The 9886-nt window shown below is 40.9% G+C and overlaps 1 long non-coding RNA gene and 1 other non-coding gene across 3 annotated transcripts; both read left to right on the top strand.

Moving 5' to 3' along the window:
* Positions 1-4208: 4208 nt before the first annotated feature.
* Positions 4209-8018, top strand: LOC139080682 (uncharacterized). 2 transcript variants are annotated; one of them, XR_011535384.1, is made up of 4 exons: positions 4209-4349; positions 4751-4817; positions 4922-5177; positions 5891-8018. It is a non-coding gene; the product is annotated as an uncharacterized lncRNA (long non-coding RNA). The 2 variants fall into 2 exon arrangements; XR_011535383.1 differs by lacking the exon at positions 4209-4349 and having other exon boundaries at positions 4683-4817.
* Positions 4661-4791, top strand: LOC139080706 (small nucleolar RNA SNORA18). Its single transcript, XR_011535421.1, has one exon. It is a non-coding gene; the product is annotated as a small nucleolar RNA SNORA18 (small nucleolar RNA).
* Positions 8019-9886: the final 1868 nt, after the last annotated feature.

Raw genomic sequence — 9886 nt, 5'->3', positions numbered from 1 at the left:
CTTTTAACATCCCTTTTTAAATATCCCTTTGGAACCGAGTTTAATAATTTGTTGCTGTTGGGAGTTACAATAATTCTAAGTCATTTTCCCATTTAGTTTCTCTGATAATTCCGAGTTCTACATTACTACCTGCCTCTCAGATGAGTGCTGGCAGCCCCAGTTCTGTACAGGGAGGATGCAAAACGGCAGAATATCTGTGGTGCAACTTTCTGGAGCATCAGTTTACTACAAGATTTGGAAGAATAAGTTAAGTAATTTCCAAGGTAAGTAATTAAAAATTTAAAACTAAACCAAACCTGGGAATTCATCCGCTATTAATAACTGTTAGTAATTTGTGCCTAAAATGTCCGACTTTCTCTGAGAAAATACTAAGGAGAACCTATTTCCTGTTATTTTCAATAGCAAAAATTATAAGGCATTGCAAGTCCTGGAAAAATGCTACCAATTTCCTAAATCACAATATGGCACCTAGGTATAAGTTACAGATACAATGTTAGGATGTAAAATGCTTGAAATATTGCTTCTTGGCCACCTCTCATTGAATGTGGTTGTTAACATAGCACCGCTGCCTTGTACAGCGGCATTGGCCTCTCAGACCAGCACCACCAGATATTGTACACCTTGTTGATGCTCCAAACCTTTGCAAAGTGGCTAGCGTGATTGATGCTCTACCAATTGTATTTGCAAGCAACATGAAGCTTTTCTTGCAAACCATTTAGTTTAAGACGTTGTATTTTTTGAAGACTCAATGTAAAGTTTATCTATATAAGTATCAGATGAAAAATATATTGAGTAATAAGTAGCTGCTATGCAGTATGTATTAAAAACTCACATGTCTTCTTCCAGGAAAACATTAACGGGGGACATGTTCTGTGGGGTACACCTGTATTATGAAAAAGATGGCAAAAATTCCATTTATTTTAAAGATTAAAGTTGTAACTTTGAGCAAAATTGGGCTGAGAAGTCCCTGCAGTCTACGTCCAGAGTTCTGGAGTCCTGTGTCTGTAATGATTCTTTGCCAACATCTGTGTACAAACACGCCCTAACGTTGTGCATTAAACAGACAGACATCCTTTGACCCCAAATTCCTCTCCAGTTAGCATCTGCTTCTCTGCTCCACTCAAGCTGCCTCTCCTGACGTTCTCTCCTGAACCGATTCCGTTCCTGCTTTCTCCACTGCACTTCACTGAAGTGGCTTTTATCCAGGTCACCAATGATTTCCGTTTTGCTAAATTCCAGGTTAAGTTTTTGTCCTTATCTCACTCTTTCAGCTGCATTCAACACAGATGGTACAACTGAGTGCTTCCTCCTTCTTGAAACACTTTCCTCTGGATTTCCTAGACCCCGCCCCCTCACTCTATCTTCCTCCCCCTGCTCCTCCTCCCCCACCAGATCTCTAGTGTGCCCTCTCTTCTCAGACGGATCCCACCCAGCCTCCTAGCTTTGAATACCATCTGCTGATCACCCCCAGGCCTGGGTCCTCTTCCCGGAGGGGAGCACCCAGGAGTCATCCCTTCTCTGCCCTTCTCACCCTGCACGCAGTCTCACAGCAAGTCCTGTTGGCTCTGCCTGCAACATGCATTGTGATTGCAACTTCTCGCTGTCTCCATTTCTGCAGCCTGGTTCAGCCGCCTTCCTCTCTTACTGGTCTCCTGCCAAGGATGGCCTCCTAACCGTCTCCCTGCTTCCTCTCTTGCCCTCCTCCAGCCATTCTTCACTCAGCATGCAGAGTGACCTCTTGAAAGCGTGAAAAACCATGATATGTGCCACCCACCTCCCCATTTAAACTCTGCCTCTGCTTCTCATTGCAATAGAAAAAGAGCTCAGACAACCTGGCCCCTGCCTGCCTCTCCAGCCCCCTCTCCTACCTTCTTATTGAGACTATTGTGTGTCAGATTTTCTGGTATCTAGAACTGAAAGAAATCTTAATTCACATGGCTGTTAGATCATAGAATCTAGAGCAAAGGGCATGGAAGGAAAAGTCTAAGAGAAAATGAAGGGCCAGAAATTTTTTAAGCACAAGAAACAATGAAAACATAACTAATGTGTATGAACATACTCAAAAGAATGTAGTAACAAATTTTTTTAAAAAATGAGTCAACAGACTTGCAAAGAAATAGAAATACTTTTGACCATAATCTGAAAACAAAAAGCTATACTTAGTAAATATGAAAGGACAAAAATCTTACACTTTACATTTCTGGGTCATAATGCAATACAATGAGAAATAACAAATAGACATTGTGAAGATGTCCCACTTTTTGAAAATGTTAAAACACTATTTTAAATAAATTAATGCCTGGGTCAGGGTTCATATCCACAACGCAGTCACAGTACCTGTGAACACACGTGCTTGCTGATATTTCCAGATGTGTGCAGTGTGGAGAAAGGAGGAGCTCTCTGAGCCAGAAGCTCCTGGAGCGACAGGGTGATGTTGGTTGGAATCCTAGAGCTGCCCTGGGTCATTTAAGGTCTCACGACAAGTGGGCACAGGGTGAAGGCTGCCGGGCACTGTAACTGCAGACACTGGTAATAAACCCAAGACATTTTCCGTAATGAAGTGGTGGACAGGATACAGCTGGGCCTCAAGAGGCAGTAGCGACAAACAGGAAGTCCATCTAAAACCTAGGAAGCCACTTTTTCAATCTCTCTCCCTCACCTCTGGCCACTCTTTCTCTCTGTACATCTTCATTATTTTATCTTTCTTTCCATGTAAATGCCACTCCACAATTTCTGATTTTATATACTCCATGTTCAAGAAAGTAACACCTCTCAATTACAATTCCAAGTTAAGGGAGTTGAATCTATTTGACCCGTCTTAGGCCGAGTGTTCACCGTAGGTCCACTTTAGACCAGAGCAATGGGATCACAAAATGGTAACATCATTGCCAAAGGCCCACTCCTATGCGTGAGTGAGGAGGGGCAGTTCTCAAAGACAAGAGGTTTGGGTTAAATAGACTTCTCAAAATGGGTCAAGTACACTACCTCATAAATTGTCATAAAAATAAAATGAAATTCTCATAAAATCCTTACACCTTCTAAGGCGCTGTGAGAATTCCATGTTACTTGTTATTCTTATGATTATTATTAGACGTTATTTGGTTTTCTTTTGCTATAACAAGTTATCACTACTTAGCAGCCTAAACACCTTATTTACTATCTCACAGTTTCCGTGGTTCAGAAGTCTGGGCACAGTGTGGCTCAGCTGGTTCCTCTGGTCCAGGTCTCACAAGAACCAAATCCAGATGCTGGCAGGGCTGTGTTCCCTTCTGGAGGCAGATGCTTGGAGGCACATCCTAGCTCATTTGGGTTACCGGCAGAATGTAGGAAAAAGGTCCCTGTGTCCTTGCTGACTGCCAGCTTTGGGCTGTCTTTATCACCTAGAGGCCTCTCTCTGGTCCCTGCAGGTGTCCCCTTATGTCTCAGAACCAGCAATAGGGCATCGTGTCCTTCTCACTCGCAATCTCTCTGCCCTCCCCGCGGCAGCATCTTTCCTGCCTTCTCTTCTACCACATCTCTGACTCCAGCCAGGGAAACTTACCTGTTTTTAAGGATCACATGATTAACTTGGGCTCACCCAGATAATCTGGAATAATCTCCCTATTTTAAGGTTCATAGTCTTAATTACATTGGCAAGCTCCCTTCTGACATAAAACGTAGCATATTCACAGGTTCCAGTGATTAGGGCCTGGGCATTTTCAGGGCGTCATTCTTCCCATCACAGACAGATATTAAATATTACTACTCCACGCCTCTCCAAATTAGAAAACATGACAAACATACGTGACCTATCATTTGCTTTTGAATTGTTCTGAAGAAATTTCTAAGCAAGTCATGGTGTGAACATGACTGTAATGATGACATGTACCATTGGTGTTTGCCTTTACAAATACTTTATATACGTATATTTTACATTTATAATTATTCTCTTTATTAATATATGCCTCTGATTTATTTCTTCATTTCACAAGTACTTATTTCATGTTTTCACAACTTCAGGTGCTGGAGATAGTCCTGAACAGCACAGCTTAGGGTCCTGTGCCATGAAGGAGCCTACACACTAGTCCTGGGAGATGAGACAAGCAACAAGCAAGTAAATCCTGGAAAGATCAAGGTCACTTCAGATGGTGATGAAGCAGAGTCATGTGATTGAGAGAGCCCACAGGTCTGGGTGGGCCATGGTCACCCTGGTTTAGATTGGCTGGTCGGGGTAGGTCTCCCTAAGGAGGTAAGATTCGAGTTTTCCAGGTAGGAGGTACACAGGAAGAATGAAACCGTGAGGGTGGGAGCCCATCTGAGTGCTGTGGCTGCCAGCCTGGAAAAGTGACTGATGGGGAGAAAGGTATCAGGTGAGTTCAGAGAGGGGGCCGAGGCCAGATCACTTGCCTAACACTTTTAGCATCTAAATGTCAACATAGGCACTTAAAGATCACAATCTGGGGGCCGGCCCTGTAGCTTAGTGGTGCAGTTCGGCATGCTCTCCTTTGGTGGCCCAGACTTGGTTCCTGGGTGTCGATTTACACCACTCATCAGCCATGCTGTGCTGGTGACCCACATACGAAATAGAGGAAGATTGGCAACAGATATTGGCTCAGGGTGAATCTTCCTCAGCAAAAACAAAAAAGCAAATCACAATCTGTTTTCAAAACTATAAAGCAAAGTTGAGGTCTATCCCAGTGGGGTGTTTTCTGTAGACCTACATTGTTGGAAATGCCTCATAGAGTAATTACGTGGTTTCCTTTACTCACAGAACTATGTGTTAGATCTGTGGGAAAGAAGTACAACACAGAGCTGCTAAAACTATGAAAGACTTAATGGTCAGTTTTTTTTTAATCTTTGGCATTGGTGTATCCCGAGATCTGTACTGTTCTAGGGTGATAGCTTAGGAGTGAGTATGATTTGAACTTGCTCATGTTTACAGGGTGTACAATACTGAGAACCAGTTAGATCCATCGACTCTGACCCTAAATGTGGCCCTAAGGTAAACTGGTTGAAGAAATTGGATCCTAAAGATTACAGGTGGAGAATTTTTAAAGGATGTCCATATTCGAGGGAAGACCAAAGAATCCCAACTGAAAGAATTGTGAACTGACTGACATGATAGCCACGGATTGAGCACAATTTCTTTTTAAAAGGGCTGTCTTGAAGATTATGACTCAAACTTTGGAGGAACTAAGGTGATTGGAAGGAATCAGAACATGTGAAATTACTTAAATAAAAATTTATTGACTTAAAAAAAAACCTATAAAGCATAAAAATGATCAGTTCAGGGGCTGGCCTGGTAGCATAGTGGTTAACTTCGTGTGCTCCACTTTGGCAGCCCAGGGTTCACAAGTTTGGATCCCGGGCATGGACCTAGCACCACTCATCAAGCCATGCTGCAGCAGTGTCCCACATAAAATAGAGGGAAACTGGCAAAGATGTTAGCTCAGTGACAATCTTCCTCAAGTAAAAAGAGGAAGATTGGCAACAGGTGTTAGCTCAGGGCCGATCTTCCTCACAAAAATAATAAATAAGTAAAAATGATCAGTTCAAACTGAACTTTAAGAGATTAGTCTGCTTGGGTACAATATATTTCATCAAATATAAAATTGTAGTTAAGGGAAAAAAAGATTATAATGGATAATTTCACTCAGATGTTCCCAAGTCCACCAGTCCTGTAAAACCCCCCTTCCCCTTCAAGTGTCGATAGAACAGACACTCTTTCGTAAAAAATGCCCATGTCCCATCTGTGATGGGGAACCTCAGATCCTTCCTTTGCTCATGCCTTTCCCTGAGAATCATTAGATTTTACGTTTCTTCAAGTCAGTTTGTCCTAATTTATTGCTTCTGCTAAATTTGAGTCTCACTTGTAGCTGTCCTCTGACTTTCCCTTTATTTTCTTCCCAAGGAGGAGAGGAGCCCATTTCCTTAGTTTCCCTCAAATGCACTCCCCCAGCAAGTCTATGTAATTGTGATAGACTGGTTATTTGTGGAAAGAAACAGAAGTTTTATTGCATCTGCTTCAAACTTCATAACGGTCATCTCTGTTCCAACTGACATTGGCCATGCCCGCCTGGGGGTCAGCTGTCCACACTGTCCTCGTGGCCTTCAGCGCTGCTGCACTCTCTCTGACTCCTTCTTTCCTCTCTCTCCACCACCTTGGCCCCCATCTTGGGGTTGTCACAGGAAGCTCCAGATCAACCGTGCCCACGGCTGCCATGTCACAGGAGCACCTTAAGGTTTCTCCTTAAGTGATATTTCTGTCTTGACAGGAATTCTGCTGTTGGATTAAATTGTATTCTCCTTGCCTTATGAACTATGAAGACTTTCTTGCAAGATGTCGCTAATTTATTTTTCCTTTAGGCAATAACTCTGCAGTGTGCCATGCATGTCACACACACACACTTTCAGAGAAAATGTGTTCTATAAATGCAAAATGACAATGATAATTATTATTAGTCATGATTTCTTGTGATGTTCTAGAATTCATCTGTGAAATGATCTGTTGCTGAGAAATAGAATGAGAGATATTTAAAACCTCCAAAGGAAAAGAGATCGAGTTGAAATGTGCAAAAGTCTTATTTTATTCAGCAACTCAGCTTAAAAATGGCCTCGTTAAAAGGGCTGTATCCACATTTTCAGTGAGTGGAGATCAAAATTTAGTTAATCTCTTGTCTTGAAAATGTTTGGAACTTTTTGTCATTGTAACAGAACCCTAAAATATGGTCTATAGGTAGTCCTTCACTTTTCTGTACATTCGAATCATATGTCTCTTGTTCAGACTTCCACTTTTTAACATTATAATTCTAGTGCCTTAAATACTTTGAAAAAAACCCCAGAATTCTGACTCCTCTAAGTCAGATGGTAAACATCTCAAGTTGTTAAATGATGATTTTTCTGGCAGTCAACATTTGAATATAAGTGCTGTGACCATTTTTCAGAAAAATGTATGTGTATTTAAATAATTTACGGAATTTCTGCATCAGTTTACAAAAGACAGTTTAAGTTAAGGCCCAGCTCTGGCGGGGTGTTATTCAAGCTTGTCACCTGCTTGCAGGTTACTGCACTGTTCTGTGCTTCTGTCTCCTCATCTGTGACATGGGCAATAACTCATAGAGATGTGTCAGAATTAAGTGGGTGGACACAGGTGAGGTGCTTAGATCAATGCCTGGCATGTAATAAGTATTTAAAAACGGTTAGCCATTAAGATATAAAGCTATATTATTAAGATATAAAATTATTATATTAAAGTTCACAGAAATGGGGAAATGAAAGTGCTACTGCTATTGAGAAAACGTTAAAACCAGTGAGGATTTATCCAAAGAACATGAAAACACGAATGCATAAAGATACATGCACCCCTATGTTCGTCGCAGCATTATTCACAACAGCCAAGACTCGGAAACAACCTAGGTGCCCATCAAGAGATGAATGGATAAAGAAGATGTGGTATATACACAATGGAATACTAAGCCACAAAAAAGGAGGAAATCTGGCCATTTGTGACAACATGGATGGAACTTGAGGGCATTATGCTATAAGCAAAGTAAGTCAGAGGGAGAAAGTCAAATACCGTATGATCTCACTTGTAAGTAGAAGATAAAAACAATGACAAACAATCACACAGGGACAAAGATTGGATTGGTGGTTACCAGAGGGGAAGCGGGGAGGGAGGAGATCAAAAGGGGTGATCAGGCACGTGGGTGTGGTGCTGGATTGCAGTTAGTCTCTGGGTGGTGAACGTGATGTAATCTGCATAGAAATCGAAATATAATGATGTACACCTGGAATTTGTATAATGTTATAAACCAATGTTAATGCCATAAAAAGAGACAAAAAGAGAGAGGAAAAACCAGTGGGTTATCCAAAACTTTGTCCTCAATCAAGTGCCAGTTGGACCAATCTCAACCGAATAATTAGTCATGAAGAAAACAAACTATTTTGCAACACCGTTAGCTCTCAGGAGACAGACTTGAACCACCACCCATATCATGTAAGTCTCTTAATAATACTAAATAAAAAGAATTTGTAAGTTACTTGCTTTCTTCTTAATTCACTTGGTTTTCTTTCCTTGTGCTTATTTCGCTATCAATATATTCTCTAAAATAAAATGAAGAATGTTTTGCATGCTCGAATCAAAATGCATTAGTAAGATATTCATGTAATTCACAATTTTTAGGCCATTTAGAGGTTTTTCTCCTCAAAGATTCCCGTGTCAGCAATATCTTTTCCTTTCTTCGGGTATAAAATAAATTTTGTTATTTTTACTTGTGGGTGAATTTGCCTGCCTTTCACAAGTTATAATCTATGATACAACTGTGTTTTAAGGATATGCTACAATTTAAGAAATTCTCATGGTTGATTTCTTTGAGACATTATTTTACTTTTTAAATGTACTGGCCTTTTTTACAGATTGTCCATGACTGTCAGTGAAGATTTGCAGAGATCAAAATTTTAAAAGGATGAAAGCCATCAAATGAGATAACGGCCATGTCACTATAGCTACAAGGTGAAGAGTAATAGGACCTGCGCCCGTCATCCGTCCTCCTCCCCACGGCCCGCCCCCCGGCACAGCGTGAGGCTGGGGTGAACTAGGGGGCTGTTAGAGCAAGGGGAGCACTTGGGTCACCTCCAGTGCTTTCTGCACAGGTGAGGGCCCCCTGCTGAGAGAGAAAAGGTGACTAGTTCAAGTGTCTAAGTAAGTCTCAGACTTTTCGCTTCTGGAGATCATTTTAAAAAATGAGAGATCCTTGGGGCCAGCCTGGTGGTGCAGCAGTTAAGTTCGTGCGTTCTGCTTCGAAGGCCTGGGCTTCACCAGTTCGGATCCTGGGTGTGGACCTAGCACTGCTCATCAAGCCATGCTGAGGTGGCCTCCCACATATAACATAGAGGGAGATGGGCACAGATGTTAGCTCAGGGCTAATCTTCCTCAAAAAAAAAAAGAGAGAGAGAGAGAGAGATCCTTTACTGTTCTCCCTTGCCACCATAAAGAGAAAATCTATGTAGGGTTTCCTGGGAAAAGAGGTGTTGCCAAGTCAATTTCTTTTCTCCTTTCTTCCTCCCTTCTTTCTCCTCTCCTTTGTTCACATACATCTCACATATATGTAACTCTGAATAGACACATGCCATTAAAAGCCACATCACTTTTAAATGCTGTGTTCCCTTTTCCTCCCTTCTCTGTTTGGCGCTGGTTTTACCACCATCTGAAATTTCCTTGAACCTTTATTTGTAATGGTGTTTGTATTTTCTCCCTCCCTCCTCCTGTCATGTGATCTCTCTCCAATGAGTTTACTGGTGTGAATCCTTCTAAGTTTTTCTCTTGTTGGAATAACTATGCACAACATGAACACAAAACACAAACACGGGGGTGATTTCTGCCATTGAAAGTTCAGTAAAACTCAGCCATGAACCTACCCTAGTCATCTTCTTGGTTGATCTTGAATCACCTTTGCATTTTCTTCCAGGTTAATCTATTTACTGAAGTGTTCTAGATCTTCTTGGTCAATTTGGCATTTTTCACTTGGCTGGGCAATCATCCATTTCTTCTAGTTTAAAAAATAGATTTGCCTGTAGGAGCGGCTTCTAATTCTTTTCATCTTTTCTGTATTTGGGAGTTATGTTTTTCTTCTCATTCCTAAAGTTTCTCATTTCTTTCATATCTTATTAATAAATAAGAAGTAGTTTATTTTGTTTATGGGTCTTTTAAAAGAATTATGTTTTGCATTATTTCATATCTTACTATTATTTGTAGGATTTTTAAATTCATCTTGGCTTCTATCCAAGTTAGTTTAAAATAATCACTGTTTTAGAAAAAATACATATATATAATTTATTTTATAAGATAGCCACCTCAAAATGCATTAAGAAATTCTGCATTAGCAGGATATCTAATGTATGATTGCAT

Source organism: Equus przewalskii, chromosome 31 (genome assembly GCF_037783145.1).
Source record: "Equus przewalskii isolate Varuska chromosome 31, EquPr2, whole genome shotgun sequence".
Taxonomy (NCBI): Eukaryota; Metazoa; Chordata; class Mammalia; order Perissodactyla; family Equidae; genus Equus; species Equus przewalskii.
This window is presented reverse-complemented; position numbering and strand designations above follow the sequence as displayed.